Below are 23,789 nucleotides of genomic sequence, written 5' to 3' on the forward strand. Positions count from 1 at the left end.
GGATACGCGTCTCTTGATCCTATAGGAACCACGTCACCCTCTTGTGAATCCCCCCCCTTTTTTTTTCATCACCTTACCAACACAGCTAAGGAGGGCGATAGGTCGAAAAGAAGCAAAACTTGTTGGCTGCTTACATGGCTTGACTACAGGGATACTTTCTGCAAGCTTCCATGTAGCAGGAACATCATCACTAGTTCATGAGGAATTGTAAGCTTCTGAACCACATGTTCCCCGAGGCCAGGAGCGATAAATGTAATCTTTGTGGGGCGAGAGGGACCCTCGACCACATAATATGGGAATGTCCGTACTCTCCCGGGGGAACGCACAAAATAGGTAGTAGAGACACCTGGGAGACCCTGCTGCGCAGCTCGGACTCTGAGCTCCAGCTCCGGCTCGTCCAACTGGCTGAAGAGGCTGCTGGGACCCAAGACCTCCCAGCCTGCATCTGAGGCGGCGGCACTCGCCCCCTGACTTGTGTGTCGGGGGGTGGGTAGATCACCTTTTCCGTTGGACATTAAAGTTTATTCTATTTATCTGTAAGCTTCTAAGGGACGGAGGCGGCAGTGGCAGCATAGATGCGAAACAGCCTCACAGCTGATGCCGTCGTGATCCATAAGAGGATCGTTTGCTCTTGTCATCTATGGTCACCTATAGAGTTCCTCTTGAGTGACATGATGTATGATATGTGATACTATTGCTCGCACTAGTGTTCTGATAGTTTCTTTGTAATCTCGCTGTATTGTTTTGACTGCTATGTGATAGGACTTCGCTATGTGTGCATTCACGGTTTTTCACCATCTTCTGCTCTGTCTCCTAATAAACTGTGTGCAAAAGTACACAAAGCTATATACGTAGCTGTACCACCTGTTCGAGAGAGAGAGAGAGAGAGAGAGAGAGAGGAGTCACCGGCGTACCGTATATTTGTGCGCGAACATTTCCTTTTATCATGCATCGACGGAAAGCGCCAATCGACAGTGTTGCGCTGGAGACTATGACCTGGGGATACCGAGTTCGGTGTTTCCAGTAGGTGACAACAGTTTGGTCGGGCACTGGCCGGCTTGCGAAGGCTAAAGAAACAGGGAGATTATAGAACGACGAGATACGCCTGTCATTCCGCCGTCAGCCGTAAACAGTCCCACTTCCTGGTCGCTATACACTTTGACCACTTCAATCGTGAAGTGGCTCGTAGCAGGAACACTCGGCTCGTCTTCGTCAATTTAGACGCCATTTACGCCTGTTCAACTTGAATCGAGATGTTTTTATGAAACGGTGACGCCACAGAGCGGTACAGCGTGGCCCACCGACAACTTGATGGGCGTAGCTCATCATTCCATAGCCTATACATGTATACCGTTTTCAGCCTGAGACAGCGCAAGCTTGCCAGTAGGGGTGTTCACAATACAGGTGCGCGATATGATGACCCCTATTCTTAGCCACAACGCAAAAAGAAAACGCCAACACGGAGAAGACAATAAAAACAACACTAGCGATTACTGGCAACTGAAAACTTATTCCCGAAAATTTCCCAAGCACTCGACCTGTGCTCTACGTATGTGCAACGTAACTTGACAGATTTAGTTCATATCAGTTGATGGCACTATTGCTGTGGCTTTCTTCTACCTCCTCTGTGTGACCGCTATGGTTAAGAATGAGCGGGTGCTGAAGAAAACTTACCCCCTGCCTTTTTTATGACCCCGCTGAGGCCCTACCACGTGGTCACGGCCAGTGGCGTAGCCAGGGGGTGACACACCGGGAACGTGCTCGGTGTGCTACCGCCTGGATAATTGTCTTGATAGCCTTTTTTTTTGTTGACGGAAAGTGTGCTCGGCAGTCGAGAAAAAATACTCCGTAGCAGGCCTTGAAGCTCGCAAGCTATAAACTCTCTTGTCGAATGATAGATGGGATTGAAATACCTCGACTATACGAGAGAGGCGCCGTAGTGGAAGGTTCCAGGTTAATACTGACCAACCGAAATTCTTCAACGTTCACCTAATCTAAACACACAAATATTTTTGCCTTCCGCACCTATCGGATAGCGCCGCCGCAGCCGGTACTCTAACCCCCGACCTCGTGCTCACGCAGACCTCGTGCTCACGCCAAAGCCACTCAGTAACCGCGGCTGGTGAACTTTTTCGTCACTGAGTTCTTTAATGTTGTTGTTGATTATGATGATGATGATGACGGTGGTGGTTGTGGTGGTAGTAATAATAATAATAACGATGAAATCTGCTGAACGCGGCAGGCAGGCGTTTCACATGTATGAGGCCCCTGCTGTACACGGTCACCATTTTGCTACGGTTGCCTTCAGGATACGAGCATCACGTGTCACGAGCGTGATGCCTTGAAAGCGGCTCGAGCTAACGAAGTATAGACGACACTGGAAGGACGGGCACGCCCACGGAGGTGTTTGCCCATCCCTTCGCGGACATCATTTCCGAGACTCGCGGAAAAAACAAAACCCACGCAGCAGTACGCCACGGACACGCGCATCTACTTCGCAAACAGCTCGGCCCGGTCGCTGGTACCGGCAGTGGCAGAGTCACCCCAATGATTGTGGCGAGTGTTCATATATATATATATATATATATATATATATAATAAATTGGTAGTGCAAAGCAACTTACCGCAATTACAATATCGTTTTTTCTTTCTTTTTCTATTCCTTCCATCATTTACTCCAGACTATTTAACTCGCATCAAACAATACAATGCAGTACAATACAATTCAATATAATTTTGTTTCCATCAAAAAGATGAAGGAGGCTGTTGTGGGTAAAAGCGTCCGCTAAGAGAAGCTTGACAGGAACCCACTGCCCCTTCTGTACATTGCAGTTGGTGACAGCAGCTAACGTGAGACACCTCACTCCATGTGGAAACACCTATCAAGCAGATGGGAAGGAGAAAAAAAAAGGAAACTTCAGAAAATGCGCAGATTAATGCCAAAACTTACGTGCACCAAAAGAAGTAAAAATAACGAGGTAATTCGTTAATCAAATTATCTATTTGCGTAAAGAAAAATAAATTCGAAGGTTTTGTTGTGTAGTTCTTCAAATATTAATTCCAGTTCTATTGTGTTCATTCAAAAGTGTAGGCAGCGTACTTGAAAATGTTTCTTTTGAGTAATTCGTTTTTTGCAGTTGCCATGCACCTTCTAAATTTATTTATGTCGAGTGGCACATGACGTCACGTTGTGTACAAGTCCGGCAAGGTTGCTCAGCAATCGGCGGTTCTCCCTTAATTCGCTTTTGAAAGTCACGGTTAGTTTGTACTGGTATAATTCAAGTATGGGTAGTACATATGCAAGTGGGAATAGATTAGATGTATGACAGTCGTTCGAAACATTAAACAGTGTTCTTATAAACATTTTTTGAAGAGGAATTATTTTTTGTGTGTTTGTGAATGTCGTAGTGCCCCACACTAGGAGGCAGTAGTAAAGGTATACGACTAGAATAGAGAAGTGTAAATGGGTTACACTGACCTGTCATGCCACCGATTTGGGCCAATTTTTTGGAAACGTGATCGATGGGTCATTCCAAGTCATATTTTGCGAAAAAGTTACCCCCAATATTTTATTACTACTAACCAACTCTATAGCTGTCTCTCCATACAAGAGATTAAGAACGCCATGTACGTGTTTATTTTTTGGTCGGTATACTATGCCTTTCGTCTTATTTGCGTTTATTTCTAAATCATTTACATCAGACCATTTATGTAAATGAGAGAGAATCAAGCTTACCGTATTTTGAAGTCCGTTGTAGTCCTTACCAAATAGAAATACTGACGCATCATCAGCATATAGAACATATTTAGCTTCCGTGTGGGTGTTTCGTTAATCGTTAATGTATACATTAACAAGAAGAGGTCCGAGTATACTACTTTGTGGTACGCTCTTCGCAATAAGCTTCAAGGTGGAGCGGTAAGTTTGAATTTGCACAATCTGTTTTCTGTTGTTTAAGTAAGACGTGATCACGTTTAACGCGTCCCTCTGATACCATAACTTTCAAGTTTCTTAAGCATTATATTACGGTCAGTGTTACCAAAAGCGTTGTTAAAATCCACATAAATACCGAGCACTAATTGTTTTTCTTCAAACTCTGACAAAATAATATATTTTTGTTCCAGGAGTGCAAGTTCCGTAGACCTAAACTTTGTGTAGCCGTATTGCGCAGTTTAAATGATATCATGTTTTTACTGGGGGGGGGGGGGGGGGGGGGGGGGGAGCTATTTATTTGGCAGTGCATAAGCTTTTCGAGCCCTTTGGAAGGTATAGGCAAGACCGAAACCCGCCTATACTTCCTTATCTCGTTCGTATCCCCCTATTTAAAGATAGCAATCACTTTTGCAATCTGCATTATTCTGGGAAAAACGCCAAGCGATAAGCAAAGATTAAAAATGTGCGTAAGGTGCGGAGACAAAAATATCTAGCACATATTTAATTGGTCCTATTTTGCATACCATTAACATCGCACGAACAGGTATTCTTAAGGGAGATAAAACAAGTACCAACTTTTCCCTCAACAGGCCGTCAAAACAAAGTATTTCTTTCAGCTATAGATTCCGAAAAATCATAAAAAGAACTCATGTTTGCGCTACAAACTCAATAATTGTTAAAATAATTTGCAAGAGCATTGCCAGATACTTCAGATCCATTTAACTCTTATCTTTTCAACCCCCGTAAATAATTTATTGTGGTTTAAGTGTGAATTCAACTTCTTCCGCAAGAGATCGGTTTTATGCGAGCAACCTTCAAGTTCTAACTGAATGTATCGCGACCTACTCGCCTTGATTTCTTTGTTTAGTTTGTCGCGGTACGTATTATATTGCTTTAGAACGTTGGATTCCCTACTTTTAATAAAGTCGTGGTATAATTTATTACAATTGAAGCATATCTTTTTATACAGGTCGGGCGTTATCTATGGTTTTCTGATTTTCATTTTCTTTTCGGGAAAGTGACATCTGTATAATTCTGTCATGGGATTCATAAAAGTGTTATAGACTTTTTCAACGTTAGTAATCCATCGAATGCGCTCCAGGTCACAAAAAGGTAGCTCGTTTTTGAAGGCATGTAAATTTGTTTCAGTAATTGGATGGATGGAAAAACTTTATTGAGGTCCATCGGAACGTGCACTAGCCCGTAGCGGCCCGCTCTATACGTCGGGACAGAAAGACCTATAGCCTCTCCGCCACGTCGCGGGCCCGTTGGAGTGCCCATAGTTGGGATTCAAAATCGGCACTGCGTATGGCAGCCTCCCACTTGGACGACGTAACATCTTCGTCGCCCCGTAACGCGGGCTACCGCCAGAGCACGTGGTCTAAGTGGGCAAAGTCTGAGCACAGGGTGCAAGTGTTTGACGTTTGAATTTCGACATAGATTCGGTGTGAGAGGGCAGGACTATAGGGTATGCCCCGACTTGCAGGAGTCTGAGTGTCAATGCCTGAGGCATGTTCAATTTACTGTGCGGCGGCGGATACTTCCGCCTCCCCAGATAAAAGTTTCAGTAATTGACTCCATGGAAGGAAATGCGCTGTCCTTTCTTGTTTTTGAAGTTGCGTTTTTTTTACCGTCAAGCATATATTGGAAGGTGGTCCCTGATATCTGTGATAATACCCCTGCAGTACAATTTCCAGTTTCAAAACTTGTTATGAATAGGTCGAGTAATCTATCATTCTGTTCTGTGATTCTAGTTGGCAAAGCAATGTAGTTTTCACACCCACCTGAAGCAATTAACATTGTTAAGGCTTTCTGTGACGTAGAATCTGCTGAGAAGTCTACATTGATTTTCCTGCAGATATATACGAGGTAGCATTGATTATTAGAAACGAACTGCAATAACTGTTCATAGAAAGAAAACAACACTGCCAATGTTCCCATTCGGTGGCCTGTAGCACGCAGAAAATACATATTTTCCAGAGCGCATTGTCAACATTTCAAAATCGTCACAGGTTACGCAGAAATAAGGAATTTGTTCGCGTGGTATAGTTTCTTTTAACAATAACACGACACCGCCCGCACGACGATTTGTTCGGTTCAAACAGTGGCATTAATGAGAGGCTAGTTTGAGGCCGGCGCTGTCATCTTTGCACGACGTTTCTGCTGTCATAATAGCATCGAAGAGGAACGAAAAACCAGATTTAAAGACATGTACATCGCTTTCTTAGTTACAGAGCGAACGAACAATCATTGAAATGAAGGCATCTTAACGACATTTTGCTTTCAGCTGCGACAACATAATTGAAGTCTTGCTGATAAATCTAAGCATAACTCTTTGTATAAGACGTTTAGAAAAAAAGAAAGGCTGTTGCTGTCAAACTGATTCAGAGATAGCCTAAGACACAAAAGGTCTTTCTCACTTCGCATCGTGATAGCAGGGTCGCCCTCTGTCTTGCGCAACAAGATCTTGCCGTTTCTATACCATGCATATCTGTACCCTTTTCTTTCGAGCGGCCAGTCGCGTGGCAATTTCGCGTGCATTTGCGGGCTTCTTTCACGCTCGGAAAAAACACTTTTATGTAGCCTGTATATTGAGCAACAGATAGCTGCATCGGGAGATTTTTCATGTCGCTCTACAATTTTCTCATTGACACGTTTAATGTAATTATAATATTTGAAAAGTTGACCAATTAACGACTAATTACGTAATTAGGCGGAATGAGAAAAAAATAATCTGAATGTCTCCAACGACGGCAAACAACATTACCTTGCTTCTGCCCAGCTACGTGGCATTCGCATATTCTTTAACTCTGGCTAAACTTAGCTGGGACACCCTGTATATGCGTATCCCAGCTAACAATAGCCAAACTGTTCAACGCAAAAAAAAAAAAAGAAACACGCAAAAAGATATTATTTGAAGTACTACGGTGTTCGGTCGTCAGACGCTTTATAATTTCATATTGCAACCCGCCGCGCCATTTAGAGCTTATCTCGACTCCGAACAATGATCATCTGTCTCGCGCGTCTTTTTTTCATGCTGCACGCCCAATACGTTCAGGTCACGAACAGCATGCTCGTATCAGGGTGAAAACGTTACTGACACGAAAGTAGCGAGCGCAAAACGGTAAATAAAGTGTACGCAGGATTGACGACGATTGGTGGGCGAGATAAGCCCCGAAGGGCGTAAAAACGGCTTAGAGTGTACACTCTTAAGCAAATTTACACCCTTTGGGCCATATCTTGCCACACAACTATAATCGTCATCAGTCTTGCCCGCATTTCCTTTCCTTAACGCTGCGAGCCCGGTACTTCCAAGTTACGAACGGCATGCATGTTATCAGCATCACAGAGCTTTCTCGACAGGAAAGTAGCGAGCGCAGCGTTTTCAAGAAAGGAAACGCAAGCAAGACAGATGGCGATTATCGTTGTGTGGAAGATATTCACCCCGAAGGGTGTAAACTTTTTTTACAGTGTGGGGTCAGCAACGTAAAGCGTAAAGCCTCGGTGTCATCGCTACAGCGGAAGGTACTTCCCCAGAAACGTTACGTTTTGGGCGAGTTGGTTGTACACGGTCTTTTGGAGACTTTTGCGCCCATAGAAACAGGACGTCGAACGAAGAAGGGACACACAACATGCGCCCTCGTGGCTTCTAGCTACGTATAAGCTTGTTACCACAGCAGCACGCGAACCATAGTGCCATGTCATACCGTACCGGTGCAAAAGTGAAGTGGGCAATGAACTGCTCCTGTTAACGGTAACGCTGCACATAGCTACTCCCCCTCCTCCTCTTTTTTGACACATACTAAGCATACTGCAGAAGTACACGTTGTGGGCAAGTTGGTGTTTGTTTATTGGCATGATGTAGCGCAAGGGCACAGCCACAAAGAAGAGAACACAGGACGCGTCACAGGCGCTACTAAGCATACTGCATCGTACGTCACGTATGTGAGCCCCGGCATTTTGCTTTGCCCTGATACGATTGTGGCAACCTGTCGTAAATGCAAATTATATCACGGCTACATTTAATGGCGAACTATTAGTTCGCGCCGTCCCGAGAGTGGTGGAGCCAAACAGAGACGAGCACGCCCCCTCTTCTTTCAACGGCAGCCTGTGGCTATGGAGGAAGAGGTCCAGCAAAACGGACGGCCTGTCGCAAGCCGGATGACAGCCCTGCCCACGGCAGCGGCCAGTTTTGGCGCCAGTATGCAGATGCTGACGCGTGGCCGCCGCCGAGCACGTGGCTGCGGCGTCTGCTCCTCCTCGCCGACGAAGCGGCGGCGTGCAAAAGCCGACGGCAGCGCCGTCGCCGGTGCGCTTACCCCCCTCGCCCGCATAAAAAGCCAGCGCTGCGCGTCCCACGTGCCATCATCCCCCGCGAGCTTCGTCCGTCTTCGCCGTTCTTCAAGGTGCGCGCGCGTTCAGTCTGCAAGACGAGCCCCGCTCGAACCAGACTGCCATCCCGCCTCACCCAGGGCACCGCTCTCTCAGTCGCGCACCAGTTGCACCCGCAGTTCGCGCCCAGGGGCCGCCAGCAACTATCGGAGGAGAAGGGTGAGTACAGGAGCTCGCGCACCCAGTGTATATAACTCATCCGCGGCTTCCGATCGTCGCGCAGCATCCAGTTCCGAATAGATAGCGGTTCTGATTGAGAGCGGGCGCACCGGCGAAGCGCCCGCGCATGGTCCCGGAGTCGGGTTTGTCTTTGGACGCCGGTTCCGGGCCGGCTTGACCCCTCCAGGAATTCGTCCTTGGCCGCAGTGACGCAGTCAGTCAGTGTTTTAGTGGCTTATCGGAAGCCGTTGCGCGAGGATGCCTGGCGCCGCGCCGCTCACCCTCCGTCTCGCACTTACACGCTTCCCGTTTGTCAGGAATTCCGGGATGATGGGCTGTCCGGAGCGGAGAGTGCGCGGCCTTGGCTCTCCAAGACCCCCCCACCTCGTGTCCGTTGCTTTCGGTTAGTTAATCGCCATAATGAAAGAAATGCGTCCTTCCACTGCGACTTTTCTGCAGAGATACGAGTGATCGCGAGGGCGAGACATGCTCGCTTTTCATTTGCATGCTTTGAGGACAAGGCTGCGTTAGCGTGCGCGCGTGTGTGTGTGTCCGTTGCTTTACTCCTCTCGTAGTCGGCGCGCACGCACGCACGCACGCACGCGCGCGCGGGCGCCGAGTCACGACGGTCAGATGTCAGCACTGAGTGGAAGCCTTCGCGGCCGGCGTACGGGTATGCGGCCTAGACGGCAGATACTCTTGAATGACTGTGTCTCGCAATAAGCTGCGCGGAGTGTGTTCGTACATGTTGTTTCTGTTGTGGACCGTTTGTGCTCGGTTCATTTTCATGAGGCGGCTACAACTTATTCGCGTATTGCGTTCTAGGAGAAATTACATAAGGTTGTGTGGTCGCGTACAAATATAAGCTTTATTGCCGCTGTTAACTTTAGACGAGATTTCCTCGTGGAGCCTATATGTGCCACCAATTTAAAGCATGATATGCAAGTAACAAAACAAAAACAGTAACAAAGCTGAAGTCCTGCACCATGTCTGAACGGTCGCGGGACATGCTATATCTATTGCCGTCCTCATTTTCACATCTGCCTTCAAAGCGCATACTTATAATGCAAATGTGCAAGGAGTAGATATTAGGCGCCTGCCTTCCGGCGCGGCACTTCGCTCCAAATTTTGTACGCGGAAGCAGCTGTTCTTTCTGTGCAGCGGCAAGACGTCTGCGGATGTGACTGGCAGTTACCGATTGTCGGGGAAGAGCTAGGAGGCACTGCTGCTGCTTACGCCACAGCTTTTGCTCGAATAACCTTTCCTTTCTGTCCACATCACTGTACTGGTACAGTCCCATAAGTTTTGCCTTATAACGGTCGAGTTATAGGCAAAGTGTGCGTCTCTATACCGCAGGGCCGTGGACTATTGTGAGAAAGAGTTTCTTTCAAGGGGCTTTAAAAGACTAATAAGGCGGACGGGGTCGCTCTATTCTTGTTCTGCCGTGTGCTCGTGCTTCTGTGCCCGTCTGCTGCTGTTATCGCTTTCGAAATCTGAATGCGACCTGACTTAACAGCGAGCAGCGACTCCTGCCGAGAACGGTATTGCTCGAGGCAAAGCTTCGCAGTGTGGCACACGCCCTTTCCCTCGCGTTCGTGTATTTTTTTTCTCGGGATGCGCGAGCGACGTGTTTCCCACGCGCCGTGGTGGCGTATAGTAGCTATGCCGTTGCGCTAAAAAGCCCGAGGGCGCGGGATCGAATCCCGGCCTCGGCGACCGCATTTCGATGAGGGTGAAATGCAAGAACGCCCGCGTACCGTGCATTGGGTGCACGTTAAAGAACCCCTGCAGGTGCTCAAAATTATACCGGTGTTCAAAATTAGTTTGTTTTCTGCAAGAAGTCTTAGAGGGAAATGTAGCGCTATAATATCTACGGGATCTGTAAGCATTGTGCGTTCAGCATGCATAGGAATGATGAGTGCAGTACATGGATTTACCTAAACTTACTCACTGTACCTTCAAACGACTGTCACTTCGCAAATTGATTGTTCTCGGCAAAATATTGCTTTATGAATGCACAAATTCCCAATGGTTGTGCATGTGCGCATAGTTATTGTCCTCGTGCGTATAGAAATAAAAATATCGCTAGAAAATTTCGTCTAATAAAGGCCGATAAGGCGTACTAAATAAACCTGCACGAACCTCTGAAGCCTCTGAACCTCTGAAGGTTAGAGAAGTCGCTGTATACTACCCGTCATTCCCATGGTGCAGCTGAACGACCGCAGCACCAGAGTTCCCTATAGTGATTTGAGAATAAAACTGCGTTAGGCCAACGGCAGCTCGTGACGTGTGCCTTATGAAGACCGCACGACTGAGAAAGCGGCTCATGATGCGTCTTTCAGACGTCTACAATCAAAAGTAACATTTTGGATTTTACGTGCCAAAACCACTATCCGATTATGAGGAACGCCGCAGTGAGGGGACTTCGGCTTAATTTTGACCACCTGGAGTTCTTTAACGTACACCCAACGCACGGTACACGGGCGTTTTCGCATTTCGTTCCACCGAAATGCGGCCGCCGCGAACGGGATTCGATCCCTCGGGCTTAGTAGCGCAACGCCAAAGCGAATACGCCACCACGGCGCGTACAACGTGTACATAGTAGCTCATTGTAGTTGTAAAATAGTCACCTGCCATCTAGCTCTCTTTCCCTGCATGTTCCCCTCACCCCGGTGAGGAGTAGCAGGCTATAGAGACGCGCTCTCCAGGTCGACCTCTCTTACTTCCTCCATTATAATCTCCTCCTCCTAACCCATGTGGAAACATGATTTGCATGCCAGCGATTCGACCTCGTGCATAACAGCGCAACGCCGAAGCCACTAAGCAACCACGGTGGGTACGTCTACGTGCACAACGGCTCACGTGAATTCGTCTGACAAATCTATGCAGGGCCGCAACACGGGGAATTCTTTAATTCGGGCTAGCTGGTTTTGCGAAGTGTGCACAATTTTGCTGCACTAAGGGGCCATATTTGACGGGACACACTTTTGTTACGACTTCCGTTTACGCGTAAAGAGGTTACAGAGGGTGCGGAAAAGAACCCGCACGATCAGTGCTTATTGTTACTTGAAATGAAAACATAAGACGGGCTGGAAACTGACTCCGAAACGGGCACGACCCTCGCCTGCCCGAAAGGGAAAAGGATAGCAAGGATACGGGAAAGGAAGGCAGGAGGAGGACAATAACCGGCGTATCGAACCTGGACTAATGTTCATCTTCACTGCTCAAAACGGCAATAGAAAGGGGACTGCACCAGCACCACTTCTGTTATATAGTGTCTGTCCTGAAAGTAATGTCAGTAAGGAAGGCCATTGGAAATCATTTATTGAATTTATCGTTGCGAGTGTTTAAAAATCTTCAAAATACTCTCCTTTTGCGTCGATACATGATCTCCAGCGAGACTTCGAGCTCCCGAATGTGTTGCGGTGGTTCTCCTCCGCATGGGCCTTTAATGTTGCGGTACAACCTGCTTTGATCCCGTCCACTGTCCCAAAATGCTTGTCTTTCAGGGGTGTTTTGAGACGTGGAAACAAACAAACAAAAAAAAAACGTGGGAGGGGGGGGGGGTCTGGGGGCTGTACGGGGGCTGGGGGATCGTTGGCACCTCTGCTTTAACCAGGTAGTCGGTGACGATGAAGGCACTATGGGCCGGCGCATTATCGTGGTGCAACGGCCAGTTGTCTGTGATGTCCGCCCGGATGCGTTGAACTCTGCGTTTCCGTCTTTTGAGGACTTCCACATAAAATTTGGAGCTCACAGTAGCTCCAGGTTCTACAAATTCGTGATGAACCAGTCCATGGGCGTCAAAAAAAAAAAAAAAAACGATGAGCATGATCTTGATCTTTGATTTGCTCATCCTGGCTTTCTTCTGGCGAGCGGACGATAGCATGTGCCACTCCGATGATTGCCTTTTCGTCCGCGGGTCACATTCAAATACCCAAGTCTCGTCCCCTGTAATGACGCTGTCCAAAAATTTTCGATCACGTTTGCATATGTCGAGGTTTTCTTTGCACGTTTCAACGCGGCGTGACTTTTGGTCGTCAGTGAGCACTTTTGGAGCCATTTTTGCGCACACCTTCCGCATGCCGATATTGTTTGTAACGATTTCATGGACTTGAGTTTTCGGAATGTTTAACGTGCCGGCCATTAGACGAACACCTATTCGTCGGTCTGAGTTAGTTTCCTCACTCGCGTCACATTGTCAGCTGTGGTGGTCGTGGATGGCCGTCCGGCGCGGTCCTCGTTGTCGACCTCTTCCTGGCCTTCCAAATAGGCCTTGTGCCACCAAAACACTTGCCGATCTGACAGGGCATGTTCTTTGTAAGCAGTCTTGAGCATATTAACAGTTTCCGCAGCGGTCTTGCCAAGTTTCAAGCAAAAGTTGATCGCAAATGTTTGTTCTAACCAGCGCTGCAGATTCACTTGCACAAGAATAAAAAAAACAACTCTCACGGACAGGCTCGCCCTACACTCTCCCATGCTCGGAGCACACTGAGCGACGGAGCGCTGCTTAGCTGGGTTCCCCCACTACCAGTTTCAATTGGTTAGACCGCGCTCCGACGTACAGTCGCGTCGCAATAAATTCACTGACATTACTTTCAGGACAGACCCTGTATACGTTGAACGAGGAAGCTGAATACCCCAAGTCAGTAGTAAGCATAGCGCTCTAAGGCTTTCGCGCCATCTGATTATATACAATCGCTGATTGTCAGTTTGGATACACCGGTGCTCACGTTTCATCCCGTAGGGCCGCAGGATACGCTTCGGTCTCTCGCGGGCTATAGGTATGTCCCTCAAGACGTGTGTATATACAACGCGGCGCATTTACGTCGCCAGAAAGAGGGACCAGTGCCTGCAGAGAGAGAGAGGGAGGATGCATATGCCGGCAGACAGCGACGTCGTAGCGTCAACTTGTCGTACAAAGAATTGACATTAAGCACCGCAAATGCAACTATAAAAGCAAGACGGAGACTCGGACGCCTCTCACGGCGCAGGGACGGCATGCCGCTTGAAGGAGGGGGCGTCCTTTCGGCGTAGTTGCATCCGGTGGCGCAATCCTTTCGAGTGCGCCGCCGAAGGGAAAAAAAAAGAAAAGAACGCGGCGCTTTGTTCCAATAACGACAGCGGCGTCCCCGTTCAGTCGAAGCCGAGAGCACGACCTTGAAGTGGGGAGCAGGGCGTTGCGCAATGTAGGCTTTCCAGGGAGGAGCTCACGCTAACCTCTTAACCCGGAAGCTGAGACGCGCGATCTCCGCCTCACTCGGACAGTTGCCCCTGCAGCGATACAGAACAGAGCCACGATTACTTTCTCTCGGTTCTTATTCCATTCTTACCACTCCGGGCGTGCCGGCCGATCCGAGTGATGACGGGCGATGCGCTGCTCGGGCCTGTGGTAAAGCTCGGAAGGAATGTGATTGGAACAGAATCTGTGACCCAGGTTTGGGCACTGCTAGCTAGCGCCCATGTAAGCACATGTGATGCCTGCCACAAATGATAAAATTCCTTTAGCATTGCGGTTGTGGCGCATGCATCTGCAGGCATCAGCAGTTCCGCGCGCAAGCGCCTCCAACCGTTGCCAAAAACTCGCTTGTAATTGCACGTCACAGCTATCTATATGTGCCGCGGTATCTGAGTGCCTGCGGTGGTGCAGTGACTGCGGAATGATGTTCTGCCTCACAGTACGAAGTTACGGCTTCTACTTCCCGTCCTAGCGGCCGCATTCCGATGGTGGCGCAACTCTGAAGAAATCGGTCCAGTAGAGATTTTGGCGTATGTGTACTATCGGGAAACGGTGTGAAACCTGAAGAAAACAGTCCATACACGGGCAAGAAGCCAGCCCAACGATTAGATGTCATCATACTTTTTTTGTTTCAAGTTACATATAGCCGGAATATTTTCCATCTTAAGGCGCTTTCAGCTCTAACAACTTCACTTGGCGCAGGTGTAAGCGGACTCTTAATGGCCGAAGAGACGGAATACATAAGCTAGCTCACGCAACCTAAATTTCCCAGAACTCAACACACGTCTTGGACCACGGATACACAGGAGAGCCGGCTGAACTGATTCGTTTTCGCCTTTTGCCGCAGCGAAGGGGCACGTTTGCCACTTGTTCAGATGGCGACACTCCGCGCCAGCCGCTAGATTTTGCTCGTTTCTTTCGCTGCTGTGTCTGCAGCGTCCGCCCAGTGTGTCGTCTTCAACTCCTGCTACAGGTGCTTGCGTTGTATGTCGCTTGTCGCCATATGAGTGTGCATACTGTATCTTCGTCGTCTATTTCAGCCCACGTTGCAGACGCTCACGTGTTGACGTTCGCTTTCCACGATCATCGTGGATAAATGTTCTTAAATTCTCGGTTTTCACGTGCCAAAACAACGATATGACTGAGGCCCGCCGTAGTGAGGAAATCCGGATTAATTTTGACCACCTGGGGTTCTTCAAAGTGCACGGGTGTTTTTCGCATTTCACCCCCGTCGAGATGTGGCTGCCGCGATTTAATCGCGCGCCCTTGGCTTTATCAGCGCAACACGAAAGTCATTACGCGAACACGGCGGGTGACAAATGTTCTCGCTCGACGACTGCTAAATGAATTTGAATGCATTTACGGCACAATCTGGTTACCTTTCAATCCCCGCAAACTTTTCACATGCAGCCTTCACTATCTCCACCCCACAGCCTGTTCACGCTTTTACTAGCAAACCAACCATTGGGATATTTAGGCTTTTAAGCATGCGCATCATTACACAATGTTTATTTGAAAGTATGGATGGTTGACGTCGCAGGAAACGGCACACAGAGTTCGACTCTGTGTGCCGCCTACAAAAGTGTTATGATCGGAAACTAAACCTCCTTCTACATTCCGTTTTGTTCCAGCTATATTCTTGGAACATAGGAGTAGCTCTTATAGGAACATCCGTGCTCTATTCACGGAACAACCCTTTAATCATAGAGAGCACACAAAGAGGAATTTTTCGTTTCCGTTGCCATGCCCGCACCGCCGTCCGAGAACCAAACGGATCACTTCACTAATCCTTCATCGAACGAGCTTGGCAACCTGAATCCAGTACATGCGCGACGAGGAATCGTCCGAGTTCAACGAAACACCGGAAAACCAACTTGCGCCGGCCGAAGACTCTAGCCTATATACGACTGAGACGACACAGTGTACCGCGACAACTGCGTGGCATGACAACCGCTCGAGACAGGGCGGTATCAAATGAAAAAAAAAAAAAAATCTATTTCAGTTGGCAAGCACTTGTCAAACCGAGAAATGCACGGCGCATTTATTGCGATCCGACTGGCACGCAGCTTCGTTCTTCTCTTGTCGTCTGGTATGCGGCCCCCTTCGGCCGCGTAAGAGCCGCTTCTCAAGCTGGCTACTTAATATCCAATTTCGACGGCACGGGGCGCGCTATATTTGTGCTACTATATAGCAGCCTGGAGTAGAGGATTAGTGGAGAAGCACGAGAGCCTGTTGTGGAGAAGGTGGGCAGCGGAGGCAGAGAGAATGGCGGAGTGCCGCCCGCGCTGATGGCTAGCGGGTGGCACACACGTGCACCTCTCGAGCAATATGAAAGGGAATCAAAAGAATGGTCTTCGAAACACGCATCCCAAGTGCAAAAGTGCTTAATTCCACAGATGTTAGAGGGAGGTCTACCTGCTGCATGTACAAAGTAACATTCGAATTTGCGCATCACGAGTACTTTTTTTTTTTCTTGTACTCAAATTGTGTGTTCTCACTCGTATTGCTCACGACTATACATAAAGGAAGAGTACGACACAATGCTCAACTTTCGCGCTAAAAATTTATTACTGGCCTTCCGGTTGTGATGCATGCCGCAATAAAATAGCGCGTGAGATTCTACCATAGAAGCTAGAAGCTTTGGCCTTCCAGCCTCTCTAATTTTACCTTTGCAGTAGCTTTGTTATACATGCGTCAGTATTTTTTTTTTTTTTTTTGTTACGATATGCATATATACACCTGAAGTTCACCGTTATACACATTTACTTGCCAGTTCTTTCCGTCATCTGCTGAATTCTAGAGAACTCCATATTGTTAAGATCAATCCGAAAACCCCACCTCAGCGTCTCTCATGTATACTATAATCCGGGCGCCAGACTTCAGACGACTTACATGCGCATTGAGGCAGCCCACTTCAAAGTAAAATAAGAGTGCGCTTGCCAGAGTATAGGCACTGCCGTTGTTCAGACGCTTCGGGTCTTGCCTGTCAAGGCCGCCTTCCTGAGCGCTTATAAAACCACGGTCAAAGCTGCATGTTACCAGACTGAGCGTTTGCTATTCGCGGATGCATTTTTCTTGCCCGTTGGCTTGAGAAGCAGAGCATTCATTACGAGAACACGCGCTTCATTTCACTCACGCGCCTTCCGAGAAGTCGCTTCGGCCAAGGTGATGTTGGCGCCTTTTGCCAGCCGTAAGCGTAACGAAACGGCGCGACTGTAAACGTGTGGAACAAGAAAAAATAAAGAAGAAAGGTCAATGTTTTCTCTGCATGAGCTCGCCGGCACCCAAGCGGGAATGCTGGCCTCAGAAGCGTCGTGGAAGCGCTAGTCCGGGCGGTCGTTTGGAAACCATCAGCCGCGAGGCGGGAACAATTTGCTGGCAAGGTCCAAAGCTAGGGTCAAACAAAATATTGCGGTGTTTATTGCTTAAAGAACAACGAAAGTCGTGAACGACGAGATTCCATCGGATGACCGAGTCTCGTTAAGGACTGTAACGTACGAATATGGCAGGAAGAACTTGTCACTAAATCTTGAACGCCACAACAAACCCCAGCCTGTTCATATAAACCGTGCGCTTTCCCTCTCTCTCTGCACGATCACTACCTACGAAAACCGCAGAACGACTGCAAAGGGCTCAATTTTGGCGACACCAAGAAAGTTTTTCGAGGACCTGTACTGAATCCTAAACCCGGGCGGCTGAAGCGCGCAAAGTAACTCTGCCCGAGCACCACTGTGGTTGACGCAGGGGCCACGCGCTCTTCGCCCGTGCGGTCCGTGAGCACAACTTGGCGATCGCGGGAGAAAGCAACATTTTTACGGCTCGCGCATCCGGCACGAGATCGGCGAATAGAGACGCGAAACATGCAACCAACTTCGGGACACACGGGGCTGCCCAGTCACGTCGTGTTAAACGGCGCCGCTCTCGGCCCATAAACTCGGGCCGGCCTAGGCGCGGCGATTCCGTGTGTCAGGCCTGTCAGCCTGGGTGGGGGTTGGGGGCATCCATCAGCAGGGCCCGGGCCCTGCGCAGCGGCAGATGCCGTGAAAGGGTGGGAGAGGTGCTCGACCCGGCGGGCGCGCCGGTCGACCTCCCGTGGGCAGTCGCGCGCCCGTCCAGGGTCATTGGCCTTGAGGTCTCCCTCCCGCGGCCTTTCCGGGCTGGCCTTGACTCGGCGGCACGCTTTGGTCGTGCTTGTGCAAATGAGCGCTGCCGTCGCTTCGCCCCTGGACTGTCAGTGTCACTACTGCGATTTGGGCCTGGCGCGACAAGGTGAGCCCGTCGTGGCTCATTTTAACACTCTTCGGCGCACGTCCGCTTGACCAGAGGGTGCGGAGTGCTGGGAAGGCTGAGGTATTCTGTTGCACTTGATCAGATTATATTGCTCATTCATTAGATGCCCGTTATGAGGCCGTTGTATATAAGCGAAACGTTTACGTACGCTACCCTATAGCTGTACATCGTTACAGCCTCTTGCGCGTAAAGGATTCGCCGGTGGATTGTCCATATCGCCACCAATCGTGGCATAGTTGACGACTTCGTTTCGAGCCAGGGCGGCTGCGCATTTGCGCAAGAGACTACGACCAGAGCCCAGTCACTTTCGTGCGGTAGGTCCTGACGTTCCCACATTACCTTCTCTACAGGACACGCGCACATGTGCGCAGTAGACATATGTGTGACCGACGGGAACCGTAGCGCATTGGCACGCTAGAACGGCGAAAGATATCGGCGGCTAAAGAACTCGAGGCTAATTTCTACGAACCGAAAGCGGACGCACGGGCGGCACCACGCGTTTGTGCCTTTTTAGTGACTGCAGATTAATGACCAGGGATACAGAGCGGCTCTTGCGTACGCGCGGTCATCTTTCACGAGCGGCTACTGCTGAGGACGCGGCTATTGGCAGGCGTACCTGTCCTTGCCCGCGCAGCGCTGTCCGATGCTGCTCTCTGGGTCGACCGTGACTGGCCGGCCCGTGAACCGATCACGTGTGCGCGGCCCGGCAAGCACTTATACCCGCATACAAAACGTTCTATGTACCCCACTGACTCAGAGTGCCCCCAGTGTCGACGACGTTAATGTACTTGTTATAGCGGCAATGCAAAATTCTGGTATGTGAACGCATCTCGATTCATGTCTGTACAGTTCTGCTTACGCGTTGCAGGCCAATGTCTGCGTAGCCAGGATTTCCGCCGAGCCACGTTGCGTGCAAGGTGGAGGGGGTCTGCTCTCCCTTCTTTGCTGCATTCGTAACTCGGGTGGCGCGCTCAGTAACCCGTTGTAAAAGGGGTGGGCTTTTTTCGCAGCGAAGCTGTATACCTCTACCCCGCAATACATTTGTCGTTTCAATGGGCAAAAAAATGTGGACCGATCCCGGTTGTAGTGCAATGCCGAGCCGACCCGCGGCCAAGGTGACGCAGGCTTTCAAGCACTCCGCCGCTAATAACTAACTCAAAGATAACTTGTTTCAAGTCGATGGGTATACTGGACTCGTTTGTGAACAGCACATGGACTCACGAGCAGGAGGCATTGCCATATACGCAAAGGACACTATGCATGTACAACCATACACGTTTGACTCGCAGAGGACAATGTTACCGGCTATGGGCGTGTCTGTGCCGCCCAAACGAAAGACGGAATTGTGATATCCACTGTGTATACAGGATGGCCTAGCTAACTTCGTCCAGAGTTTAAAAAATAGCTGGACAGGACCAAGGTAATGTTGCTTGCCGTCGCTTGAAGGTACTCAAATTATTTTTTCATTCCGTCTAATTACGTAGTTAGTCTCAATTAATTAATCATTTCTCAAATATTATAATTAGATGAAAAGTGTAAATGAGAAAATTGTAGAGCAATATGAAAACTACCAATACAGTTTTCTCTTGTTCAATGCGTGCTACATAAGTGTTTTTCGGAGCGTGAAAGAAGCCCGCGAATACACGCGAAGTGCCTCGAGCGGCTATACAGCTTCGCTGGCATCCACCTTCACAAAGTGGAATGGCTCCCCAATATATTTTGTTTCATACTTCAAAGCTAGCTGTGCCTTAGAACGGCATTTATTTGCTAAAACGAACAAGGGGTTTCAAATCTGGTCAAGAACGCAGCGGCAAGTGTCCGTCACAGCGAGCGCGTATGCATGCGCCAGCAGCGAATCGCGTCATCTCTACTCCTGCTCGTCTTTCGTATCCTTGTGTCCACATTCCCGCCTTCGCTTGCCTCTGAAGCTGGTTCGACTCAGACGAAGTGTGAGTGATAGGTCAGTGAAGTGATAAATTCCGCCTTTCCTGGTACATCTCGACAGTATAACGAGCCCCCACACATAAAGAGGGATGTTGGCAACGAGGTACTTTTGTGCACAAGGTCAGTGAAATACTTTTAACTCCGTTTTCAAACTACCCGTCCCCGCATTTGGCTATTTTGGCCGCTCGTACGTGCGGTCGGTGCCCATGGCGTGCTCATTTTTGCTATAGGGTTCCTCTTCTTCGTGCCGGTGGCATTTGTAAGGAAACTATTTTTTTGTAGCACGGATGGCTAAATGGAAGACGCATAACGTTTCTTTCTTTCTTTCTGTCTGTCTTTCTTTTTGGCGGGAGAAACTTCTGCATTCTTCGACTGTCAAATATACCCAAACTGCGCTTTCCTTTTTTTCCTTCGCGCCTGCTGTGCCGACGACTGTTCGGGCAACCGTGGACCGGTGCGGAAAACGGAACCCCATGACGCCTGCAGCATAGCGTTTTTTTTTTTTTTATTGCTTATCTACGCCTGCAGTGTTGCAGCCGAGCTTTCTTCTAGAGATTTCTTTTTCCAACCTTCTTTAGATGCCTCGCTGACGAAACGGCCAGATGCCTATCTCAACTTTTGCTGGCTCGGAAAAAGAAAGAAAAAAAAAACAACCACCCTGCCGGATGGTTCGCACCACAGGCAATCTCTCATCTTGGTTGCGCTATTCGGTGCGCCGCGTCTATCGGCCCACCACGCTTCCGCCTGCGGGGCTCGGCGGCCGCCATGGATTGCACTCACCATGGCTTCCCCTAATCGTTCTTGTGATCTGGAACGCGCCCTTCGCGAGCGAGCCTCCTAATTGGCCAAGGACACACTCTTCCTTTCATGCGTCATCCCCCCCCCCTTCCGCCCACATTTACTCCATTCAAGTGTATACACCATATCAAGCGCTTGCTCACTCAGAGTATACATTCAACGTGCTCGGTTAAATCGGACGGAGGATGACTATTCTGCAGACGGTGACAGTATTGTGCATGCATCTGTTTTTCGCGCAGTTTCGTTTCCATGGGTTCCCAAATAGCGCGTTCCCATAACCCTGTTGCAGACTGTGACGAAGTCAGCAGTCCGAATGTCGTTACTGCGGCTACTGGGCACGTTACTCATCCCCTCTAGAGTCCCGCTGTCATGGGAAATGAAGAAAAACGTTTTGTCCGTGCCAGCTGCCGACGCATATGCCGTGCAGGCGCGTGTCGTGACAGTGTCGCCGAGCCCGAAGGCAGACCCGCCCCATCGTTCGCGTCACATACAGGGATTGTCTGCACCGTAATGACAGCCGTTCGCCTCGCTTGCAGGAAACACCCGCCACGATCTTATACATGTCACCAAAACGGACGGCATTGGTCGGTCGTAATGGCCACATTCGTCCCGAGGAAACCGGGACGGTAGACATGCGAGTCGTATTCCTCTGCCCCTCTCCTACTCATCTTGCTGTACGATCGCACAATGTTTCTATGTAAGAGCACATTAAAGACAAGTGCGCCTGCCCAGAAGGTTTAGTGATGCGAGCTCTGCGAAAAGGCACAAATACTTCGCGGCCTAAACGGAAGCTTTACGGAAGATCTTAGTGTTCTACAGCGAAGTTGTATATATATACAACTTCGCATTCTTTTACAGTGCATTTATGCCTTTTCGGCTAGCCGATTCGTCCGTCCGTCTGTCACCTGTACGCCGAAAACTCCTCCGGTGCAACCCTATGCGCATGCGCAAAAAAAGAGGCGCGCGGTTAGCCAACACCACCTCGTAGCACAAGGCCTGCTTACTCCGATCCATGACGTCATGCTACCTGGCCCGAAATTTCCATTGACAAGGCTGTTGTGATGACAGCGGCGACGTCAAAATCACTGTTGCCTACTCGGGAGCATCCTCATTAGATTCTATGGCAGTCGGGCCAAGTAACACGTCATCGATCGGAGTGAAAAGGCCGTGTGCTATCTAGGTGGTGGTGGATTAACTGCGCCGGTAGTAACGTCGTTGCTCTCCGTCGCAGCCGAGCGCGCGCGCAGCAGTTTCTCTCCGGCTCCAAAATGGGTATGTGACCTGTCATACGTACTCCTTAGGAGCAGGCAGCTTTCGATCAGAAACGCCGCGAGCAGAACCGGGAACGAGCTCGTCCACGCCGTGTCGATGCTGCAGCCCGGGCACAAGAACAGGCTCGTGCATGCAGCCGAGTGCAAGCAGCAACTGCGCACCGAAGATCTGGCAGCCTACGAAGCCGTCGTTTAATGAATTGTCGGTATTAACCCAGTGATAAACACCGGGGCCGCACGTTTCAGCTTCGCTGCTTAACAATCTGTACGGAGTGCTTAGGCGGTGATTTTTTTCCCTTTCTTTTGTACAGTGACATACGTCGATCAAGCGCGATAAGACTCGGTTAGTAGCACAGTCTTTTTGCCGCCATGTGGATTCCGTTTCCGCTACACTAACTATACATGATCTTATTTGAATTACACGGGAATGGCGAAATCGATTTTCCTGGCATCCGCTCAACTAGCTTTCGTAGGTTCGTTGTCGTATGATTAATATCTACGAACTGTCGATGGTATATAAGTAATTACCTAGAAACATAATGGTTTACAGCTGTCACTCGGCGATTAAAATAACTATATCACAATTCTGTAAACTGTGTCCATGGAGACATCTAATGCGGTCGCCCGTCTGAAATATGCCGCTACCTAATTTGTGCGTACAGCTTTTTTGCAGAGCTCGCGTAAACGATGTAATAATTTTACGTAAGGTGTAAACGAACACATCATGTTTAAACCGTCTAAAGCAGACAATGTTTTTTGGCGCGTAGTTAAGCGGTTCGTAAACATTGCGCTTTTGAAATTTACCCATTTTCAGCGTTATATCTATAAAAAAAAAAATGTTGAGGCCGTAAAACTCCGGAATTTCGTTGAATTATACATCCTTTGTGCTTCAAGGTTTATTCAAGTTTGTTCAGCGGCTATCTAACGAGACAATTTGTGCGTTGCACATGTGTTATGTGATTAGCATTCCATGGCACCCAGTTTGCGGTCTGTGTGTTCCCTCCAACTTAGGTAACTCAGTAGTCCATGGTCAAATGGGTCGAACACTGGGCTGTTGAGTTGAGTGAACCGGGTTCAAAACCAACTTGCGTCACTGGGCCGGATTTCAGTTAACCTATTCGACGCCATTTTGGGTCACTGGATATGTGCCCGTCTTCAGTGAGGAAAAAAGACCTTTAATATTCTTCCGGTGCTTGGCGGAATGGGACCCTCGTCACTGATATTCAATCTTGCGTGAATATACATTCGCCCACGCGCGGACTTGGCGGCAGCTCCGCTGGATGGCGCAGCGTGACGAGATGAATGCGCAAGTGAGGAGCCCGACTGCACACACTCCTCATACATGACGCGTCTCGGCGATTACAATACGGCGTGTTGCTACATTGGTTCAATGCTCATCGCATTAACGTCGGCGTTTAGGTGCACGTTAAAAGATACCCAGGTGTGGTAAAACTTAATCCGGAGTCCCCCAATGCGGCGTGCCTCATAATCAGATCCTATAGTTCTGGCACGTGAAATCCCATAGCTTAATTTTTACCGTCTGAAATATGTCCTAATATCAGGGCCAGCAGGCATAGAGGGTAACATTCTTCTTGTAGTGCGTAAATACGCATACCACGCAGGACTATAGCCTCACCGCTTGTCCTGTATGTCTTTTTTTTTTTTTTTTTTTACAACGAAAATTGTATATCACGAACCTTCCGTAGTTTTTTTTTTTTTTTTTTTTTCGGCGTCCGTCAACCGAAACGGACTTGGCAATTTGTAA

General features: G+C 48.9%; 1 protein-coding gene across 1 annotated transcript in view; it reads left to right on the forward strand.

Moving 5' to 3' along the window:
- Positions 1–8,279: 8,279 nt before the first annotated feature.
- The window catches only part of LOC140218955 (astakine-like), a 30,778-nt gene continuing 15,268 nt past the window's right edge, over positions 8,280–23,789 (forward strand). The window contains exon 1 of the mRNA XM_072288698.1: positions 8,280–8,482. The gene's annotated coding sequence lies outside the window, so the exon portion shown is untranslated. The remainder of the gene's footprint in view (positions 8,483–23,789) is intronic.

This window comes from Dermacentor andersoni, chromosome 1 (assembly GCF_023375885.2).
Source record: "Dermacentor andersoni chromosome 1, qqDerAnde1_hic_scaffold, whole genome shotgun sequence".
Lineage (NCBI taxonomy): Eukaryota > Metazoa > Arthropoda > Arachnida > Ixodida > Ixodidae > Dermacentor > Dermacentor andersoni.